The 23,620-nt window shown below is 45.8% G+C and overlaps 1 protein-coding gene across 15 annotated transcripts in view; it reads left to right on the forward strand.

The window, feature by feature from the left end:
- Positions 1-23,620, forward strand: part of LOC138757521 (uncharacterized) — a 60,190-nt gene that overhangs the window by 12,650 nt on the left and 23,920 nt on the right. For 2 of the 15 annotated variants that reach the window (XR_011353648.1, XR_011353649.1), the window contains exon 3: positions 7,199-7,704. The exons of 12 other annotated variants lie outside the window; for them this stretch is intronic. The gene's annotated coding sequence lies outside the window, so the exon portion shown is untranslated. Of the gene's footprint in view, positions 1-1,619; positions 1,742-7,198; positions 7,705-23,620 lie in introns of those variants that run through there. One more of the 15 variants, XR_011353651.1, reaches the window with a different exon arrangement.

Genomic DNA, 23,620 nt, shown 5'->3' on the forward strand with positions numbered 1-23,620 from the left:
CCAAGTCAGAATTGGGAACAGAAACAGAGAGCTTTGTACGCTTTGTAGCTATTCAGGCGACACCGAAAGCTGTGACTACGAAGGAGGTCGAGAGAGAATCCGAACGTGATCCAGAACTCATGGAAGTAAGAGAATGCATACAGAGTGGACAATGGGACAAGTGTACTCACATGGCTTACATTCCCATTAGAGACGAACTTTGTTGCATCGGACAGTGTGTATTAAGAGGTTGCAGATTGGTGATACCGCAAAGATTGAGACCGAAGATCGTATCCTTAGCGCATGAAGGACACCTAGGCATTGTTGGTACCAAGCAAAACCTCAGAACCAAGGTATGGTGGCCAGGTTGTGATAAAGACGCCGAGAAATTTGTTAAAACTTGTCACGGATGTCAAATCAAAAGTAGGAGTAATCCGCCAGAACCGATCCGGAGTACGCAATTTCCGACAGGACCATGGATCAACGTAGCTGTTGATTTTCTTGGACCTTTACCGACGGGTGAATCAATTATGGTAGTGATAGATTACTACAGCAGATACTATGAGTACGTGGTGTTGAAGTCCACAACCACTGAAAAAACAATACAAGCATTAGCAGAGATATTCGCAAGATATGGATTACCTGTTACATTATACTCTGACAATGGTCCACAATTTATTTCAGAGACATTTGCAGAATACATGAGGACCACAGGTATCCACCATCATAAAGTAACTCCGAAATGGCCGCAAGCCAATGGAGAAGTAGAGAGACAAAATCAGTCCATTGAAAAACGATTGAGGATTGCACACGCAGAAGGACAAAATTGGCGAGAAGCATTGCTATCTTATGTGGCTGTCTATCGAGCAACGCCTCATGCAACCACTGGAAAAAGTCCTGCAGAAGCATTTTTTGGGAGAAAAATCCGCACAAAAATGCCAGAAATAAAGGAAATCCGAGACGACCAGGAGATGAGGGACCACGATGCTGAAAAGAAAGGTGCAGCAAAGCTGTACACAGATTCGAAACGTGGAGCCAAGTACTCAGACATCGTGCCAGGAGATAATGTTCTAGTGAGGCATGAAACTGGTGGTAAGCTAGACACACCTTATTACCATCAACCCTATACTGTCGTATCCAGAAGTGGCAGTATGGTGACAGTCAAGTCTCCGACTGGAGTTCTGTCTAAGAGAAATGTATCAAGTGTAAAAAGGTACCAGTCCAGAGATATATCGAGTGAAGAGGTTGAAAGGCCAATACGAGATGCTGAAACTGAGAGACCTGATGATGTTCCAGAGGCAGTTACCAGCACTCCTGATGAAGTGACTAGAGCGCCAGGAACACCCGAAGCCGTGGCGAGCAGTATTTCCGACGCCGAGAGTGAACAACCGAGAAGCGACGACAATATGGCAGGCAGGCCAAAACGAAACCGGAAAGTGCCCAAAAGATACGAAGACTTTGTGCCATAATTTTAATAAGAACTTTGGGACAGTATTTAATCTTATATCATAAAGTGCATGTATGAGTGCTGTAGGAAGTAAACTTTATGTAGTTGAGTTATAGTATTACCATTAGTTATGATGTTTGTATGTTTCCGAGGGATATTGGTAAGTGAAGGTAAAGTTTATTTCTGATTAAAGGAGGGATGTCATGATGATGAATATGTATAAGATATACCGGAAGTCACGTGGTATGAGAGAGAGATAAGAACACAAGCAGGAGAACAAAGGAAACCGGAGAATAAAAAGACACTAAGAAGTTTACCTGATAAACTTGTGTTTAATGTTTTATTAACTTCACATTTCGGGCCAAAAATGTGACAGTCAGCAGTCAGCAAGGAAATCTCGGGGTCTCCGGCCCTAACTAGGTCTCGTATGGGCACAGTGTCCTTGTGGCCGTCCAGGTACCTCAAAAATGCGTACCGTTTCAACCAGTGGATCCATCTTATGGCCTGTGACATACCTCCGAAGAAGAACCAGCCCTGGGGATGTCAGCCAGGGAGAAGAACTATTCACCGACCTCCTAGGGAAAGCAAAGAGGCGTTCATGCGGGGTAATGCTAGTAGGGGTGCAGAGTAACGATCGGATAACATGGAGGGCTTCAGGCAAAACGTCCTGCCAGCGGGACACTGGCAAATATTTGGACCTAAGGGCCAGAAGCACCGCCTTCCAAACGGTGCCATTCTCCCTTTCCACCTGGCCATTACCTCTGGGGTTATAGCCGGTGGTTCTGCTGATGGCTATGCCTCTGGACAGGAAATACAGCTCCTCACTTGTGAATGAGGTCCCCTGGTCACTATGAATATAGTCAGGGTACCGAAACAGAGTAAAGATACTGCTCAGGGCCTTGATGACTGAGGTCATATCCAGCAAAGAGGAACCTGGAAAATTTGTCCACCACTGTCAGGAAGTAGGCGTACATATTTGTGGTCGGGAGGGGGCCCTTGATATTGACACTGAATCATTCAAAAGGGCGAGTGGCCTTGATGAGGTGTGCCTTTTCTGGCCGGTAGAACTGAGGCTAACACTCAGCGCAGATTTGGCAGCGTCTGGTCATTGACTGGACATCCTCGATGGAATACAGGAGGTTCCTTGACCCTGATAAAGTGATACAAACTCATAACTCTGGGGTGGCACAGACTGTTGTGCAGGACCTGGAGATGGTCGAGATGCGCACTGGCGCATGTCTGTTGGGATAGGGCGTCCGGGGGATCATAGTTGAAGGTGGATAACTCAATCCTCCACCTCAGAATCTTGTCATTCTTGATTTTACCCCATTGTTTGGCACTGAACATGAAGGCCACTGCCCTCTAGTCAGTCAACAGGGTAAACCTTTTATCGGCTGATAGTGCTGCCAATTATCGTTTGCGCCTCCTTCTCGACAGAGGAGTGCCGGAGTTTGGGACCATGAAGGGTGTGGGAAAAAAGTGGTACCGGCCTGCCTGCCTGGTTTAATGTGGCGGCCAGTGTGAAGTCAGAGGCTTTGCTTTCCACTTGGAAGGGGACAAACTCATCCACGGCATGCATCATGGCCTTAGTGGTGTCTCCTTGAATCTGACTGAAAGTAGCTTGGACCTCCGCCGATAGTGACCGAATTAGGGGATGGGCCTTATTGGCGTAGTTGGGCACCCACTGTGGTATTATGAGAACAGCCCTAGGCACCTTTTCAATGCCTTCAGGGTGTTCGGGACAGGGAGTTCCAAAAGTGGTCGCATGCGGTCAGGGTCAGGAGCAAAATGACACATCCAAGAAGGGCCAGCTGCTCCGTGTTGTACACGCACTTGTCCTTGTTGTACATCAAGATAAGAAACTTGGCCATACGCAAGAACTTTGCGAGGTAGGTGTCGTGGTCCTGCTGATCATGGCCGCAGATGGTGACATTGTCAATTTAGGGGAACGTTGCCGTCAGCCCGTGTTCCTCCACCATCTGGTCCATTACTCTCTGGAAAGCAGAATCACCATTAGTAACGCCGAAGGGTACCCGCAGAAAATGGAAGAGTTTCCCGTTGGCTTCGAATCCGATATAGATTCAATCGTTCGGACGGAGGGGGAGTTGGTGGTAAGCCGACTTGAGGTCAGTAGTTGAAAAAATTCTGTATTTAGCGACCTTATTGATCAAGTCGGCTATATGGGGAAGTGGGTACACATCCAGCTGGGTGAAGCAGTTGATGGTTTGACGATAGTCAATTACCATCCGGGGCTTGCCCGCCCCTCTGACCATGAGGGCCTGTGCTCTCCAGGGACTGATGCTAGGGGGTATGATCCCCTCCACCAGGAGTCGCTGAACCTCAGCCCGGATAAATTGCATATCCTCGGAACTATAGCGCCGACCTTTGGTGGTGATGGGTTTGCAATCTGGGGTAAGGTTCGCGAACAGTGATGGAGGGGGCACCCTTAAGGTGGTGAGACCACAGGTCGGTGCCAGGGACTGAGTGTCAATACCGATGGACGGTGCCGGAGATTGGGTGCTGGGGCCACAGGATGGCAATGGGAGCTGACTATCCGGTCAGAGATGGTCACCCGAATGCTGTGGTCTGTGAACGGTCAATGGTGGTTGGGGGCCTCCAATTGCCATCATTATGCTCCTAAACTGACTCTGAAAATCAAGGCCTAGGAGGATCAGCGCCAAGAGGCAGGGCACAATTAATAACACAAGGTCATTATAACATTCCCCCCGCCACCATCAGCGACGCTACACAATACCCCTGGATACTCATCTGTTGATCCCTAGCCGCTATTGGAACCATCCCGGTCATGGGTCGGACGGAGGGGGGGCAAGAGTCTCTGGACCACATCTGGGTGTACGAAGCTTTCAGTACTGCCACTATCGAAAAGACAGTTAGTTTTATGTCCATTCACCTCGATCTGCATCATTGAGTTCGAGATTGGGTGAGGACCGGCTTGATTCAGTGTCACTGAAATGAGGAGTGGCGTTCCTTCATCGGTGGGGAGACCTGCCCAAGATGGCGTCCTCTACGTTGACCACGCAGCATCAGATGAAGAAGAAGCCGGAAGTGGAGTCGTGACAGTCAGAAATGACATCACTGGAGTGGTAGGCCGAGGTGCTGAGGTTGAGGTCGCTGGCCGGTAAGATGGCGCTCCCCTCACTGCACACGGGGTCAGCGCCGGAAGCTCTTCAGGGACACACACCGCACTGCTCACTGGCTGTAATCAGGACCTGAAGACCCTTTGATAGTGGCCCCTCTTTCCACAGCCCAAGCACGTCGCTCCTTTCGCGGGGTAGAGGCGCCTCGAATGCTTGGCCTGCCCACAGAAGTTACATCTCGACAATACAGACGGTGTGATTGTAGCTGCAGTCGGATCACTGATGCCCGAGTTCCAGGCCGATGGCCCTCGTGGTAGAACGTACACAGTTGGCCTGCTTCTGCCCGCGATCAACACTGCTTGGCACTGGGCCGACTCCAGAATCCTGACCAGTTCGATAGCCTTTTTGAGAGGGAGTTGGTCCTCCTAAAGAAGTCTTTGCAGGATGTAGTCCGACCTCAACCCCAACAGACAGGCATCTCTGATCTGCTCTTCCACGCACTGGTTAAGCAATATCATTCCTGGGTCCGTGAGATCCCCCAAACAGTCTTTTCCCAGTGTGACCAGGGACCGGACGAACTCTTCAGCGGACTCACCAGGCTGTTGTTTCCGGGACACCAGCAGGTAACAGGAGTAAATCAAGTTCACCTTTGGTTTATAGAGCACCTGCAGCTCAGCCATCACCTCAGTGTAGCTGATGCAGCCTTCAGATAGGCCTTCTGGCCAACTCTTGCCTGAAAGATCTTGAGCTTCTTTTCATCCGAGTCAACCACCTCTGCAGCGGCATCGAGGAAATTATTAAAACAGTTCACCCTCTGCTCGAAGGGTACCGATGCACCTGGGACTTGGGGGGTCTACTTCCAGCCATTCAGGGCACAGCAATTTCTCCATATCCGGAGAGTTCCAAATTCTTGCTCAATAAATTGTTGGGCACTATCGGTAGCCCCAATAATGACGCAGAGCGAAGACTGAGGGGAACAATAGGCTTTATTGAGCAAGAGACTGCTGGCCTGGGTCCAGGCTAGTAAAATAAGCGGGAAGGAGAGGGGACTCGACCTTTATGGCCCAGGGTCATATAGGTAGGATCAAGGGAGGAGCTAAGGCACGGAGTCACCCGGAGGTCGGGATATGGCATACAGCCATATCACCACAACTATTCACATATGTTCTTGGAATTCAGGAGCCTGATGGCTTGGAGGGAAAAAACTTGCCCAATCTGGATGTAATGACCTGAGTGTTAAGGTACCTCCTACCAGATGGCAGAAGGGAGAACAGTTTATGTGAGGGGCATGTGGAGTCCTTCACAATGTTTATTGTCTTTCACCTGCATCAAGTGTCTTAGATCTCCTTCATGGTAGGAGAGAGCCGCCAATGATCTTTTCCACTGATGTCACTATCCTCTGCAGGATCTTGCAGTTCGAGGAGGTACAGCTTCCAAACCAGCCGATGATGCAGTTGCACGTGATGGTCTCTGTTATGTCTCTGGGTTACTTGGGAGGCTTCTTAAATAACTTAGAGATGCAAAATTCAAATAACGAAAGAGACTTTACTTACTGATGCCTTCCACCATCTCAGGAAACTGTTCACACACACACATATGATCATTTTGGGCCGGAACCTTCCACTAAGACGTTCAGGCCCGAAGCATTAACCATTCTGTTTTTTCCACTGATGCAACTCGTCCTGACAACAGGAGAAAAATCAATGAGATAATAGATTAAAATGTATCTTGGCCTTGAATGTGCTATGTAATTAGAATCAAAAGAAAGCAATTAAAGTAAAGATCTTTATGAAGTAGCCTCACTATAAAATGCCCAAAAATGTTACAACTTGTTTCATGAGGTTTTGAAAGGTGTGCTAATAATAGAAACCAAAACGTTATAGGATAATTATACATACACCCTCACAGTGGTGCTCTACAGTTACTACAGTGAGTGGGGTGTATTTTTTACTTGGTTACAATATAGTTCACATTATCCTGACTATATAACACTCTCAATACATTCTCTATAGAATGTAGCGAGGATGGAGGGTGGGAGATGCAGGAAGTAGAGGAACTGCTGGGCTTTCTTGGCTGTGGAGCTGGTGTTAAGGGATCAAATGAGATTCTCCACCAAGTATACTCCAAGGAACTTGATACTCTTGACGACATCAACGGTGGAGCCATCTATGATCAGTTGAACGTGGTTTCCCCCTTCCCCACACCAGGGCCTCCTGAAGTCAACAACCATCTCTTTTGTTTTTTTTTAACATTCAGATGCATGTTGTTGGCTCTGCACCAGTCCATTAGCGTCTGCGCCTCATCCCTGTACGCTGACCCATCATTTGTAATGATCAGGCCCACCACAATCATGACATCAGAGAACTTGATGATGTGGTTTGAGCTGTGTTTAGCTGCACAGTCGTGGGTCAGCAGAGTGAACAGCAGTGAACTAAGCACACAGACCGGGGAGGGGGGTGGTGGTGGGCTGTGCTTAGTGTGATGGCCTTGGAGGTGCTGTTACCGATCTGGACTGCCTGAGGTCTCCCGACAGGAAGTCAAGAATCCAATTGCAGAGGGAGGTGTTTAGACCCAGCAGGCTCAACTTCCTTATCAGGTATTGTGGTATGATTGTGTTGAATGCTGAGCTGAAGTCATTAAATAGCATCCAAACATACAAATCCTTGTTTTCCAGGTTGGACAGGACTAGATGGAGGGCAGTGGCAGTGGCATCGTCCGTAGAACAAACTACAGGAGATCTAATTACCTGAATTGCTTCAGGTTTCCTTTTAAGATGTTTCTGAATGTTTTAATTCCTGTATTTGCAATGAAAAACTGAATGATAGAAACAACTAACTAAAATCTCCCTACTCCATTCATTCTTTGTGCAGAAATCTGGCCCAAAACAATCCAATTTGATTCCTCTCTCATCCTATTCTTTTAATCTCAGTAGGAGGAAAACACTGTGGATGCTGGAGGACCTCAGAGGGTCGAGCAGTATCAGTGGGAGAAAAAAAAAGATCACTATTTTGGGCTGGAACCTTTTACCAAGACGTTCAGGCCCGAAGCATTAACCATTCTGTTTCTCCCACTGATGCAACTCGTCCTGACAACAGGAGGAAAATCAATGAGAATATAGATTAAAATATATCTTGGCCTTGAATGTGCTCTGTAATTAGAATCAAAAGAAAGCAATTAAAGTAAAGATCATTATGAAGTAGCCTCACTATTCTTTGGCTTGGCTTCACGGATGAAGATTTATGGAGGGGGTAAATGTCCACGTCAGCTGCAGGCTCGTTTGTGGCTGACAAGTCCGATGCGGGACAGGCAGACACGGTTGCAGCGGTTGCAGGGGAAAATTTGTTGGTTGGGGTTGGGTGTTAGGTTTTTCCTCCTTTGTCTTTTGTCAGTGAGGTGGGCTCTGCGGTCTACTTCAAAGGAGGTTGCTGCCCGCCGAACTGTGAGGCGCCAAGATGTATGGTTTGAGGTGATATCAGCCCACTGGTGGTGGTCAATGTGGCAGGCACCAAGAGATTTCTTTAGGCAGTCCTTGTACCTCTTCTTTGGTGCACCTCTGTCACGGTGGCCAGTGGAGAGCTCACCATATAACACGATCTTGGGAAGGCGATGGTCCTCCATTCTGGAGACGTGACCCAACCAGCGCAGCAGCGTGGACTCGATGCTGTCGGCCTCTGCCATCTCGAGTACTTCGATGTTAGGGATGAAGTCACTCCAATGAATGTTGAGGATGGAGCGGAGACAACGCTGGTGGAAGCGTTCTAGGAGCCGTAGGTGATGCCGGTAGAGGACCCATGATTCGGAGCCGAAAAGGAGTGTGGGTATGACAACAGCTCTGTATACGCTTATCTTTGTGAGGTTTTTCAGTTGGTTGTTTTTCCAGACTCTTTTGTGTAGTCTTCCAAAGGCGCTATTTGCCTTGGCGAGTCTGTTGTCTATCTCGTTGTCGATCCTTGCATCTGATGAAATGGTGCAGCCAAGATAGGTAAACTGGTTGACCGTTTTGAGTTTTGTGTGCCCGATGGAGATGTGGGGGGGCTGGTAGTCATGGTGGGGAGCTGGCTGGTGGAGGACCTCAGTTTTCTTCAGGCTGACTTCCAGGCCAAACATTTTGGCAGTTTCCGCAAAACAGGTCGTCAAGCGCTGAAGAGCTGGCTCTGAATGGGCAACTAAAGCGGCATCGTCTGCAAAGAGTAGTTCACGGACAAGTTTCTCTTGTGTCTTGGTGTGAGCTTGCAGGCGCCTCAGATTGAAGAGACTGCCATCCGTGCGGTACCAGATGTAAACAGCGTCTTCATTGTTGAGGTCTTTCATGGCTTGGTTCAGCATCATGCTGAAGAAGATTGAAAAGAGGGTTGGTCCGAGAACACAGCCTTGCTTCACGCCATTGTGAAGGGTTCAGAGAGCTCATTGCTGTATCTGACCCGACCTTGTTGGTTTTCGTGCAGTTGGATAAAATGCCCGAAAATGTTACAACTTGTTTCATGAGGTTTTGAAAGGTGTGCTACTTATAGAAACCAAAACATTATAGGATAATTATACAGAACACACACACTGGCCCTAACTTGCATGTGTGAGGATGGCTGCCTTCATTTAAAAAATAGCAATAGTGTATTTCAATCATAGTCAATAAATCTACATTATTTTGAATTCTTATAGATTTTATGCAAACTAATCTTCATTTACAATGCCTGAAATGTTTATGTCCGTTCTCTTCGTCTTTCTTAAGCTTCTGCCCCTTCACCCTATTACCCCTTGTATCCTTTTCTTGCCCCTCCTATCTGTGTTCACCAATCACCTGCCAGCCAGAGCTCCTCCACCCCCACCCCACCCCCACCCTTTCATTCAGTCATCTGCACAGTTCTTGATATCCTCGGCTGGACTCACTGCAATTCACCTTTCGTCACAATTGCTCCACAGCAGACTCAGTATCGCTGGCTCTCCACTCAGCTCTGGATCACCTAGAAAACAGCAACTCATACATATGGCTGCTCTTCATTGACTACAGCTCAGCCTTCAACACCATTATTCCCTCAGTGCTGGTCAACTTGCTCCAAACCCTGGACCTCTGCACCTCCCTCTGCAACTGGATCCTTGACTTCTTCATCAGAAAAACATAGTCAGTACAAATTGAAAACAACGTCTCCTCCTCACTGATAATCAACATAGATACACCTATGTATCTATGAGCCCACTGCTCTTCTTACTCTACACCCATGACTGTGTGGCCAGGCACAATTCCAATGCTATCAACAATTTGCCAATGAAACCATGGTTGTCGGCAGAATCACAAACAGCAATGAGGAAGCACAGAGAAGAGATCAGCTCATCGAGTGATATTACACCAACAACCTCACACTCAACATTATCAAAACCAAGGAGATGAATGGAACTCCAGGAGGAAGTCACAAGAGCACAAACCAGTCCTCATCAAGGGCTCAACAGTGGAGAGGGTCAAGAACTTCAAATTTCTGGGTCTCAACATTTCTGAGGATCTGTCCTGGGGTCTCCATGTCAATGCAATCATGAAGAAGGCTTGCCAACAGCTATACTTTGTGAGGAGTTTGCCAAGATTCAGTATGTTACCGAAAACTCTCAAAAACATCTACAGATATAGCATGAGAACATTCATGCTGGTTGCCTCACAGTCTGGTATGGAGGCGCCAATGCTCAGGACAGGAAAAAAAACTCAAGAGGATTGTTAACACCCTATAACATCACGGGCACCAGTCTTCACTCAATTGAGGACATCTAAAAGGGGCAGAAATCAACCCCATCCCCTCTTTACCATGCCCTCTTTACTCTGCTACCATCAGGAAAAAGGTACAGGAGCCTGAAGACGAGCACTCAGTGGCATAAAGACAGCTTCTTCCCCACTGCCATCAGATTCCTGAATGAACAATGGACCACAGACACTGCCTTACTTTGACTTTTTCTTGCATCATTTTTCTTATTCATTTTGTATTGTGGTTTAGAAAATGTTTGCACTGTGATGATGCCTTATAAATTACATTTCTGTAAATGCAAGATTAACAAAATAACTCATGCAAAAGAGAAAAAGTGAAGTGGTGCTCACAGGTTATTTGTCCAATCCGGAATCTGATGATGGAAGGGAAGAAGCTGTTTTTTGTAAGGTTGGGTGTCTTCTGTCTCCTGTACCTCCTTCCTTATGGTAGCAGTGAGAAAAGGACATGGCCTGGGTGGAGAGCGCCCTTAATGATAGAGGATGCTTTTTTTTTAAGGCAAGCATCTTAAAGATGTCCTTAATGGAGGGTTGTTAGAACCATCTGTAGCCTATTCCTGTGCCTCCATACTAGACAGTGATGCAACCATGCTCTCTACGGTACCCCTGTAGAAATTTGCAAGAGTCTTTGGTGACATAAAAAATCTTCTCAAACTGATTAACAAAATATAGCCACTGGTGTTCCTTCTTCATGATTGCATTGACATGATGGTCCCAGGATAGATATTTGAAGTGTCTTACTATCTTCGCTGCTGACCCCTAGATGAAGACTGGTTTATGTTCTCCTAATTTCCCCTTCCTGAAGTCCAGTCAATTCCTTAGTTAAATAATCTACTGATAAAAGGTCATTGGCCTGAAGCTCTTTTTTTTTAAAGAGTTCATTGATCTGAAGTTCTAGTTTTCTCTCTTCAACCAATGATTTGTGAGTTTATTGGATGTTGCTATGATTGAGTAAACTTGAATGAAGAAACTTAATGTCCTGATAACTCATTAGTGTAAAGAGATCAATTTTGCTGAAGCAAGTTATTTTAGGAAGGAGAACATAAAGTATGTCCATATAATTTTCTTTGCTTCCAGTATTAATTCAATAATTGTTTCATGCAAAATACCTGTGACAGGTGGTATCTGTTTACCTTGGCACAGCTCATCCAGAATGAGAAAATTACGTGTCAAAATACAAGTGAAGCAACATAAATATTGTAATTTATCATCCAATCATTTCACTTTAATTTGTTTGAACCCAAACTGCACCTTGGGCCAGCTAAAACAGATTGAATGAAGAAGGAATTGCTAGAGGAACTCAGCAGGTCAGGCAGCATCCGTGAGTAGAAATGGTCAATCAAAATTTTGAATTGGGACCCTTTATCAGAACTAAGATAGCAAAAATGGTTAAATTACATAGATAAAGGGGGAAAGAAGCAGAGGGAAAGAACCAGAGGTGATAGAGACAGAAGGCATGAGAGATAGGTCGAGGAAGAGACTACAAGGAAAGGGGAAGAGGAAAGAAACATTAGAGAGAAGGAAAAAAAAGTAAGTACAGGAGTAGGTAAAGTAGAAAACAGTGGAACCAGGTGGGGGTAGGCGTTACCAAAACTTAGAAAAATCAATGTTCATGCCATTAGGTTTAAAGCTGGCCAGAAAAAAATGGCTCCTCAAATTTATGTTAGGCCTCAGCCTGACAATGGATGAGGCCAAAGTGCTATGAGTCACTGAAGGAATGATTGGGGTTTGAAATTGTCGGCTACATGAAGCTCAGGGTCAGACTCACAAATGGAGAACAGGGCACAAGTTTTTCTTTCTAACTCCCCAACTGTTCTCCTCTGTCTATCTGTCTCTTTGCATGTGCCTTCTGTCCTATATTCTCTTCTGAGCCCCTCCCTCAGCTTCTTTCCTCCTTTATATATCTGAATTTTTTTCATCTTAGTTTTGATAAAGGAACCCGACCCAAAACATTGACTGATCATTTCTACCATGGACGTTGTCTGACCCACTGAGTTCCTCCAGCATCTGCAATCTTGTGTTTTATAACAGTGAGTATTACACTGAGGTTCAAAAGTAAAATCAGGAGTAGTACATGTACTGACAATAACCACAAAAGCAGTGCGAGTATAAGACAGCTTTAATAAACTAATATGTACACTGAGGTCTTGACTCAGCAAGACAAACCTGGAAGGCTGGACTGTAGCTCTGGACTGCTTTATATACAAGGTCACCGGGATGACCCCTGGTGACCTAGTGGTGTAATTACATATCACCACATTCACCACATTCCCCCCCCACCCCCCCATCCTCCTTCCCTTGTTTGTAAGTTCATGTCCAAAATTTTTCGTGGCTTCCGTTGCCTTCTGGACCTCCTTGGTAGTGGTATAGGGGTGGGGTGTGCAGTCTGCCTTTCAGCCTTTCTTGGTGGTGTGGGAGTGGGAAGTACTGGTTGGTCATGTGGCCGTGTGGGCTGGGGATCCTCTTGTATGGGATTAGGTCCTGCCATCAAGTCTAGGGTGGTGATATTTTGTGGGGCGGGCGTACCCAGAGTCCTGATTTCTGGGGTGGGTGGTAGAGTCCTCAGGGGTGACTCGATGGACGACTGTTCTAGTAACTGCTGCTGCGCTCCTTGTTGATCCGTAGACATCTGTGTTTCCTCCACGTTGTTCTCACATCCGGCCGGCGTGAGATCCCTGGTGGCCACCGAGTCTTCTCTTCCTTCTGGGAATGTGACGAAGGTGTACTGAGGGTTCGCATACCTCAACTCCATTTGATCCACCAGCGGGTCTGCTTTGTGGGGTCTGCAGTGCTTCCGGAGGAGAACAGGTCCCGGTGTCATCATCCATTTAGGCAGCACTGTGCCCGTCGTGGCTTTTCTTGTGAAAGAAAAGATACGGTCATGTGGGGTCATGTTAGTGGCAGTACACAACAAAGAACGTATAGAGTGTAGGGCTTCTGGCAACACTTCTTGCCAACTAGTAACAGGCAGGTCTTTTAAAGTCAAGAGGACCGTTTTCCAGATAGTGGCATTTTCCCTTTCGACGTGTCCATTCCCCCTGGGATTGTAACTTGTCGTGCGGCTGGTAGCAATCCCTCTCTCGTGCAGGTATTGCTGTACTTCTGTGCTCATGAATGCAGCACCCCTGTCTGTGTGTATATACTTCGGGTACCCAAATATGCTGAAGATGGGTTGGAGGCATTTTATAACAGTGGCTGCTGATACATCAGAACATGGGATTGCGAAGGGGAAACGGGAATATTCATCTATTATATTTAGGAAATAGACATTTCTATTAATGGATGGGAGCAGGCCTTTAAAATTGAGGCTGAGGCGCTCAAAAGGTTTGGTAGCTTTTATCAGGGTGACTTTGACTGGCCGGTAAAATTGCGGTTTGCATTCCGCACAGATGGGGCAGCTCTTGTTCACTGACCTCACTTCCTCTACCGAAAATGGGAGGTTTTGGGTTTTAATGAAGTGAAACAGTCTAGCGACCCCCGGGTGGCCCAGCTCATTGTGCAAGCTTTGCAACTGGGACGTGTGGTTAAGGATGGCACAAGTGCCTCTGGACAGCACGTCTGGAGGCTCGTTGAGTCTCCCGGGGTCGTATAGAATGTCGTAGTTACATGTAGACAATTCTATCTGCCAGCACAGGATTTTGTCATTCTTAATTCTCCCTCTGTTCTGGTTATCGAACATAAAAGCCACAGACCGTTGGTCCGTGACGAGGGTGAAATGTTTGCACGCCAGATAATGTCGCCAGTGCCTTACTGCTTCCACAATGGCTAGGGCCTCCTTCTCTACTGCTGAGTGTCTTACTTCTGACCCCTGTAGGGTTCATGAGAAAAAGGCCACCGGTCTTCCATCTTGGTTTAGGGTGGCTGCCAGAGCCACATTGGATGCATCCATTTCTACTTGAAACAGGATCGACTCATCTATGGACTGCATGGTAGCTTTAGCAATATGGTCCCTAATATCCCTGAATGCTCTGGTGGCTGCTGGGCACAGTGGGAAAACTAAGGCTTTTATAAGTGGGCGGGCCCTGTCGGCATAGTTGGGGACCCATTGGGCATAGTAAGCGAATAGCCCCAAACACTTTTTTAGTGCTTTCAGCATGTGTGGCACTGGGAGGTCTAGGAGAGGCACACACAGGCTGGGTCTGGGCTGATTTCCCCGTTCTGCGCTATGTAGCCCAGGATTGGCAACTTCCTGGCGCTAAAGACACATTTTTCCCTGTTGTATGTTAGGTTCCTTTCCTCGGCTGCCTGGAAGAAGCGTTTTAAATGCGTGTCATGATCCTCCTGAGTGTGGCCACAGATTGTCACGTTGTCTAAATAGGGAAACACCGCTTTCAGTTGGAACTAATCTACTATTCGGTCCATTTCTCTCTGAAACAGGGACACTCCATTGGTGACACCAAAGGGAAGTCGGAGAAATTGATACAGCCTGCCATCTGCCTCAAATGCCATGTAGATGCGATCGCTGTTTCTAATGGGCAGTTGGTGGTGTGCTGCCTTCAGGTCTATGATGGAGAATACTTTATACCGCGCAATCTTGTTGACCATGTCTGCTGTGCGTGGCAGGGGGGTAGGCATCTAGTTGTGTAAATTTGTTGATTGTCTGGCTGTAATCCACTACCATGCGCAGTTTTTCTCCTGACTTCACTACAACCACCTGGGCTCTCCAGGGGCTGGAGTAGCCTGTGGACCTCTGTCCTAATGAAGACTCTGTCCCTCGGGCTGTACCTCCTGTTCTTTGTGGCTATTGGTGTGCATTCTGGGGTCAGGTGTGTGAACAGCGGAGGGGGTTCTATGTTCAGGACTGACAGGCTGCAGTGTTGTTTCTTCGTAAGGCATAGTGGGGGGTGAGGCCCATTGTGCACTATTTTAATGCTTTCTAACTGGCACTGAAAATCTAACCCCAATAGTACCGGGGCACAGAGGTGAGGGAGTACTAGTAATTTGAATCCTTCGTATTTTGTGCCCTGGATTTCTAGAGTAACCCTGCAAAACTGTTTTACTTCTGCCACAAGGCTGCTGGCTGCTAACAGGATCTGGTACTCATTCGGGCATGTGGGGAGGGCAAGGCGATTGACTAACCCCTGGTCAATAAAACTTTCAGTGCTTCCACTATCTAATAAGCAATTTACCCTCACATCATTAATTTTGATCCACACAGTGGCGTCAGATAAATTGTGTGGACTCGCCTGATTCATGAGTAGGGAAGCAAGTCTGGTGTGTCCTTTATGTCTTTCCATCCAATAGTACTCGGCGTCATATTCATCTCCTGAAGACTGTGTCCTCTGCTCTGTAGCATTTGTCCAAGATGGCCAGCTGCACATGGCATTCTTCTTCTTCTGTTTGTCTGTGGAGAAAGAAGAGCTTTCCCGCCTCTCATTAGCATGAGAATGGGCCTTGGCTGTGCCCACATTTTCCACAATTAGAACAGACATTTTCTTTGGCAGGGCAGATGACTCTGGGGTGCTTTCTTTGTCCACAGATAAAGCACTTGGGACCCTCAAGGTGCTGCTGCTGCTGTGAATTCCTGTGAGGCAGCATACTTTTCTTTTCGTGGGGCTAGAGAGTACAGCAGTGTTACGTTTGTCCCAGCCCCAGGGTCCTGTGAGTACTCCTCCAATTCTTTCCTGGTGCTTTCTAAAGCTTCTGCAATAGTCTCTGCCTCATCTAGCCCCACCATTCCTTTCTCCAACAATCGATGTCTTGTCTCAGTGGACCATATGCCCACAACAATTCTGTCCCTAATAAGGTCCTCTGCATACTCCTGAGTTGATACTGCTTTAAAGTTGCAGCCTCTCGCCAGGTCTTTCAGAGAGAGTATAAAGTCTCTGGCAGACTCCCCTACTTGTTGTGACCTGGTCATGAGCCTGTACCAGGAGTGGAGTTTGCTATGCCCCTTACTGTAATGCCTCTGTAAAATGCTCATTGCCTCTTGGTAGGACCTGGCATCCTGTATAAGGGAGTAAAGCTGGTATCCCAGCTGGGCTAACAGCAGCATTAATAGCTCTTTATCCGATGCCTCAGCACCCTCCACGTAATTCAGAAAGCATCTCTGCCAGTAGCCGAAGTGCATGCCGGCTCTGGGATTTTTGGGGTCGAGTTCCAGCCTGCCTGGTCGTAGCACATGGCTAAGCTGCAGTCTCTGGTCCCTTAGGTGAATCAAGGGTGGACCCTGGGGCACTGGGAGCTGCTGCTGGGGGAGTGACGGTAGCGGTGTCTGCTTTCCCTGGCTCTGAAGTGGTTGAGAATTCTGCACATACATGGCGATCGGGAGCATGACTTGTGGAGATCCTTCCACCTGCACTTGTAGTGGCCCCTTTCTGATCGGACCGGGGTTTAGGGTCAGTGGCACCTGTACCGGCAAACCCACGGGCAGGCAGGGCTCTTGGCCGTTTCTTACCTGCCCTATCGTACTTCTGTGGTCTTGCCTGCATTCCACCACGATTCCAGTACAGCAGTTCCTCGCCATCTCTGTCCTCGGAAGCACGTGCGTGCTAGTCGTCCCCGGATTCCATTCCTCAGGAAGAGTCTCCAGGTGGTCGGGAATGCGCGTTGGAGCAGAAGCAGCTTCCATCCTAGTAGCTATCATATTAGTTTATTAAATTGTACTGACAATAACCACAAAAGCAGTGTGAGTATAAGTCAGCTTTAATAAACTAATATGTACACTAAGAGCTCTTGTCTCTCTGCAAGACAAACCTGGAAGGCTAGACTGTAGCTCTGGACTGCTTTATATACAAGGTCACCGGGATTACCCCTGGTGACCACGTGGTGTAATTACATAGCACCACAGCACAGCTTATTTTCACATTATCTCACACAGATCAGCCTTGAGCTCATAACAATGAACAGAATATTATAGTGCAGTTCTCATTCCTTATGATGATTATAATAATATTAATCATGCATTTCTCAGTCTTCCGGTTTGTAAAAAGTAAAACTGTTGTAAGGGATTTGCAGAAGAGCTGATTATTTGATTTATTTTAAATATTAATTCAACCTGTGGTCTGATATTTTTTAATGTAATTACACTTTCAGAACATTCTCGATAATAATAAGTTCACACTTCAAAGTGAAAATTTATTGTTGAGTACAAACATAACATCACATGCAACCCTGAGAATCTTTTTACTGCCAGCCAGGCAAAATTTCTACTAATCTGTGACTCTAAACAGTATTCAAAAAAAATATATGTATACCAAAGGGAGAAATGTAAACAAAGAAAGAAATGTTAACAAACTGTCTGAGCAATACAGAAAAAAATAATTATTCAGTAATAAACAATGTGCAAAGTAAGTGTCCTTAAATGAGTCTCTGAGTCTGTTGTTGAGGAGTCTGATGGTGGAGGGGGAGCAACTTTCCTGAACCTGTTCGTATGAGTCTTGTGGCACCTAGACTTCTTTCCAGATGGCAGCAGCAAGAACAAAGCATGTCTTGGATGATGTGGATCCTTGATGCTTGCTTCTCCTCTCTGATGGCAGTGTTCCATGTAGATTTTCTCCAAGGGAGAGAGTTTTGCCTGTGATGTACTGGGCTGTGTCCAATAACATTTGCAGGGCTTTTCACTCAGAGGTATTGGTGTCCCCACACCAGGCCAGGATGTAGCCTGTCATTTTGAGAATTTTTGACTGTGTGTGTGTGTGTGTGTGTGTGTGTGTGTGTGTGTGTGTGTGTGTGTGTGTGTGTGTGTGTGTGTGTGTGTGTGTGAGTTAGAGAGAGAGAGATAGAGAGAGAGAGGGGGGGGAGAGAGAGAGAGAGAGAGAGAGAGAGAGAGAGAGAAAGGGCCCAAGGAGAGAAGGTTCTGTCAAATATTTTGTGAGAGGGGGTCCACTGTGGTAGGTCATCAAAAAAATATATCATGCAAGCAACGTAAACACGTAATCCCATTAATTCCTTCTACTTGAGGAGATCTTTCATCAGCAAAATAGAGCTGTTGAAATCAGGACCCTGGGTACACCCGCCCCACAAATCCCTTTTTTTGGATTTCTAATGCTGAATTTGAATTTATCACTTTGCAATGTTTCAAATAAATGTAGATTAAAAAGCATCCAGTTTCTGTGCTATTCTGTGAAGGGAGTATCTTCATTACTTTTGAGGTCTTTTGTTCAGCAAGTTTATGATAGATCTCAGAGCCAATTTCTATTCACAAAATAGCTTTCTTTCATGCACTCCTATTCAGTATCTGTTCATTAACATAACATAACATAACATAACAATTACAGCACGGAAACAGGCCATTAGGCCCTTCTAGTCCGCACCGAACCAAACACCCCTCTCTAGTCCCACCTCCCCGCACAATGCCCATAACCCTCCATCTTCTTCTCATTCATATACCTGTCCAACCTTTTCTTAAATAATACAATTGACTCCGCCGCCACTATTTCTCCCGGAAGCTCATTCCACACGGCTACCACTCTCTGAGTAAAGAAGTTCCCCCTCATGTTACCTCTAAACCTCTGCCCCTTAATTCTTAACTCATGTCCTCTTGTTTTAATCTTTCCTCCTCTTAACGGAAATAGTCTATCCACATCCACTCTGTCTATCCCTTTCATAATCTTAAATACTTCTATCAAATCCCCTCTCAACCTTCTACGCTCCAAAGAATAAAGACCTAATCTGTCCAATCTCTCCCTATACTCTATATTCATTGTCAACATGAATTTCCTTAAGAGTACAATTAAGTATTAAAAATATTTTCATGTCAGTTCTAAAGGACTCACTGGCTTGACTAGACACTGACTTATTCTTTTACGGAGCCTGAGAGAGCCTGTCCCTGTTCCATATCCTACTGAAACATTGATTGTCTATTCAAATCTCAGGCCTATTTATTTCTTATGTAACTGGTGCTTTTCACAGTGCTGCAAATCAAACAATTGTGTTTTGCTGTTTGATTCATGTCAAGAGTGTAATTTCATAAACTTATCATATACTGAGAAAACCCTCGTCACCTTCATTGTTTTACATTTCTTCATTGGCTAAATAAAGGGAAGGGGGGCTTAAGTGGAACAGTGGACAGTGAAAGAATGGGATTTTGAGGCTTCAGCTTGAGAAGGGTACAGTGACATAGGAGTGGGAGAGGAAGTGAGAGTGGGAGTTACAGTTACAAAAGGATTCAACAAACAGACACAAGTAAGGTTTTTCTAATTTTTTTTCCATTTTATAGACTGAGGGAATGGCAGCCAGGGCATGGACATGCTTCTCTTGCAGAATGCGGATTGTCAGGGAAGCCTGGTGACTTCTTTTTTGAGAAGTGCATGATGTCATGATAATGAATATGTATGAGATGTACCGGAAGTCACGTGGTATGAGAGAGAGATAAGAGCACAAGCAGGAGAACAAAGGAAACTGGAAAATAAAGCCACTGAGAAGTTTACCTGATAAAACTTGTGTTAGATGTTTTATTAACTTCACATTTCGGGCCACAAAGGTGACATTGGCGACGAGGATGAAAGAAGCTTGAAGAAAATTAAAGACTAAACAAGATTACAGAGGATTACAGACAACTTCAAGGTGATAAGAATTTTCTCTTTGACTTAGTACTTTTGGGGCTGGAATATTTCCTCATGGCTGGTGCAGACGATGACTTTCTAACACATAGTGGAATTGCTCATTTTGACCCAACGGGTGATGCAAGCACTGTAAGTGTGAAGTGGAAGGCATGGCTGGAAGAATTTGAATCCTACGCCGACAGTCGTGGCCTATTTCTAGATACCGGTACAGTTGAACAAAAAGCGCAGAGAAGGGCGTTACTTCATTTCACCGCGGGACTTGCAGTTCGGGAAACATTTAAGACACTTTTGAATACTGGAAGGAAGGATGAGTACCGGAAAGCGGTAGATGCATTAAATGCACACTATGTAGTGACAGCGAATGCTACATTTCAACGCCATTTGTTTCGAAGAACGAGACAAGAAGATGGCCAGACAATTGCTCAGTACGTGACGAGACTACGCCAGCTAGCTGTTGGATGCAATTACATGCCAGCTGATTTGGACAACCAATTATTGGATCAAGTCGTACAGCACTGCAGATCAGATAAACTCAGAAGACGTTTACTGGAAAGAGGGAGTGAGTTGGAACTCACTGATGCTTTAGCCATTGCTGCTGCATTAGAGGCTGTTGAAGAGCAATTTCATACCATGACCCTGAAAGACAACTCAAGCCAGCAAATTAAGAGGCTCTCACATCGCCATAACCAGCCAAGATATACGTCGACACAGGACGTGGAGTGTTATCGATGTGGAAACCGAGGTCACTTTGGAAAAGACCCATATTGCCCGGCCAAAGGCAAAGTTTGCAGAAAGTGTGGAGGTAAGGACCACTTTGCAAAGAAGTGCAAAAGCAAGTCCAATGCAGACCAGAAGAGGAAGAGTACAACTTCCAAAGGCAAAGCCTGGGGGAAAGGAAAGTATCCTGGAAAGAAAGATACCATTCGCCAGATAGACGGTGACGATGATGATACCCAGGAGGAACAGAGTTGTTACCAATTTACGTTGAATGAAGTACATCATGAGAAGGTCCCAGTGATCATTGGTGGAGTGACAGTGCAGGTCATTGTAGACTCAGGCAGTGACAGTAATGTGATTGATCGACATTTATGGGAGAAGTTGAAAAGGAAAAAGATCATCTGTACCTCAAAGAAGTGTTCCAAGAAACTGTATCCATACACAGCAACCAAGCCATTGCAGACCATTGGATGTTTTACTGCAACTGTTGAAGCTGGAGATAAGTACACCGAAGCAGAGTTTATGGTCATAGAAGAGAGGGGAGAACCATTGCTGAGTAGAAGTACAGCGCAAGACCTGGCAATACTTCATATTGGAGCTTGTGTCAATTCAATTCAGTCATACGAGGATATGAAGCAAGAATTCCCCGCAGTCTTCCAAGGAGTAGGAAAGCTGAAAGGTCGACAATTGAAGCTAGCGGTAGATGAAACGGTCAAACCCAAGGCACAACCAATGCGCCGAACTCCGTTTGGACTTCGTGGGAAAGTCGAAGCCAAAATTAAAGAATTGATCGAACAAGACATTATTGAACCGGTGGAACATTCAACACAATGGGACAGTCCCGTAGTGATTGTGCCCAAACCAAAGGGTGACATAAGACTATGTGTTGACATGAGAATGGCCAATGAAGCTATAATTAGAGAACGACACCCTATACCAACAGTGGAGGAAATACTTCAAGAACTAACTACCAGCAAGGTATTCTCAAAAATTGATCTGAAATGGGGCTATCATCAATTAGAGCTGGATCCAGGTTCCTGAGATGTAACAACATTTGTGACTCACTGTGGATTGTATCGTTACAAAAGACTATCATTTGGAATTAATGCAGCTTCGGAGATCTACCAGTATGAAATCCATCGAGTGATTCAAGGCATTCCTGGAGTTGCCAACATTTCTGACAACATCATAGTCCATGCACCAACGAAGGAAGAGCATGACAAATGGTTGAGGCGTGTACTATCTAGGTTACAGGAGGCAGGCCTTACCGTGAATGGAAACAAGTGCCAGTTCGGTGTGTCAGAAATGGACTTCATGGGACACAGACTTACACGGGAAGGACTAAACCCTGCAGAGGCCAAGGTGAAAGCTATTGAAGAGGCACGTGCACCTCAGAACGCAACAGAGGTGAGGAGTTTCCTGGGATTGGTCAATTTTTGTGCAAAGTTCATTCCTAATTTCGCTACAGTGGCAGAACTACTAAGGAAACTAACCAGGAAAGGTGTACCATTTCATTTTGGATCTGAGCAGAAGAAAGGGTTTACAGAGCTGAAGCAAAGCCTGACAGATGCAAAAACTCTTGGATATTACGATCCGGCGGCATCAACCAAAGTCATAGCGGATGCCAGCCCGGTTGGTTTAGGAGCCGTGTTGGTCCAGATGCATGACGGAGGACCGAGAATCATTGCCTATGCCAGCAGATCGTTATCAGATGTGGAAAGAAGATACTCTCAGACAGAGAAAGAAGCACTCGGACTTGTATGGGCCTGTGAGAGGTTCCATGCATATTTATACGGCATTGAATTTGAACTCATCACAGATCATAAGCCATTAGAGGTGATCTATGCACCTAGATCCAAACCATGTGCCAGAATAGAGAGATGGGTACTCAGACTACAACCCTACAAATATAAAGTAATCCACATGGCAAGGAAAGCAAACATTGCAGATCCGCTGTCCAGATTGGTGAAGGATGGAGGTCCACAATCCAAGTCAGAATTGGGAACAGAAACAGAGAGCTTTGTACGCTTTGTAGCTATTCAGGCGACACCGAAAGCTGTGACTACGAAAGAAGTCGAGAGAGAATCCGAACGTGATCCAGAACTCATGGAAGTAAGAGAATGCATACAGAGTGGACAATGGGACAAGTGTACTCACATGGCTTACATTCCCATTAGAGACGAACTTTGTTTCATCGGACAGTGTGTATTAAGAGGTTACAGATTGGAGATACCGCAAAGATTGAGACCGAAGATCATATCCTTAGTGCATGAAGGACACCTAGGTATTGTTGGTACCAAGCAAAACCTCAGGACCAAGGTATGGTGGCAAGGTTGTGATAAGGACGCAGAGAAATTTGTTAAATTTGTTCATAAAATTATGATGTGCATAGAACAAATGCAAGTAGGCTGAGATTGGATGAGATACAGAACAGAAGACATGGATTAAGAATGAATAGGGAGAAGTTTGAGGGGAACATTAGGGGAAATTTCTTCAGTCAGAGTGGTGGGAGAATGAAATGGGCTACCAGCTGAAGTGGTGAATGTAGGCTCAATTTTAACATTTAAGATATTTTGGAAAGGTAATTGAAGGATATGAAGGGATTTTTAATGGATGTGGGTCATTGGGACTTGGCAGAATAATAGCTCAGCACAGACTAAAAGGGCTGAAGAACCTGTTTTCTGTGCTGTAATGTTCTATGGTTCTATAGTAGCAGAAAAGAGCTGATGCAACCATGATCATAAATGAAGAAACCTAGAAAAGAAATTAATATTATCACTATTCAATGAAATTGACTGATCACTAATCTAACTCCATTTTCTTCTATGGCTCTTTAATTACCTTGACTTGCAAAAATCCATCAGTGTCAGCTTTCAAATGGAGCAAATGTCCTTTTTTTTTAAATAGGAGTATTCCCCACTTATCTTTCTTCTTTGGCTTGGCTTCGCGGACAAAGATTTATGGACGGGGTAAATGTCCACGTCAGCTGCAGGCTCGATTGTGGCTGACAAGTCCGATGCGGGACAGGCAGACACGGTTGCAGCGGTTGCAGGGGAAAATTGGTTGGTTGGGGTTGGGTGTTGGGTTTTTCCTCCTTTGTCTTTTGTCAGTGAGGTGGGCCACTTATATCAGT

This window comes from Narcine bancroftii, chromosome 3 (genome assembly GCF_036971445.1).
Source record: "Narcine bancroftii isolate sNarBan1 chromosome 3, sNarBan1.hap1, whole genome shotgun sequence".
NCBI lineage: Eukaryota > Metazoa > Chordata > Chondrichthyes > Torpediniformes > Narcinidae > Narcine > Narcine bancroftii.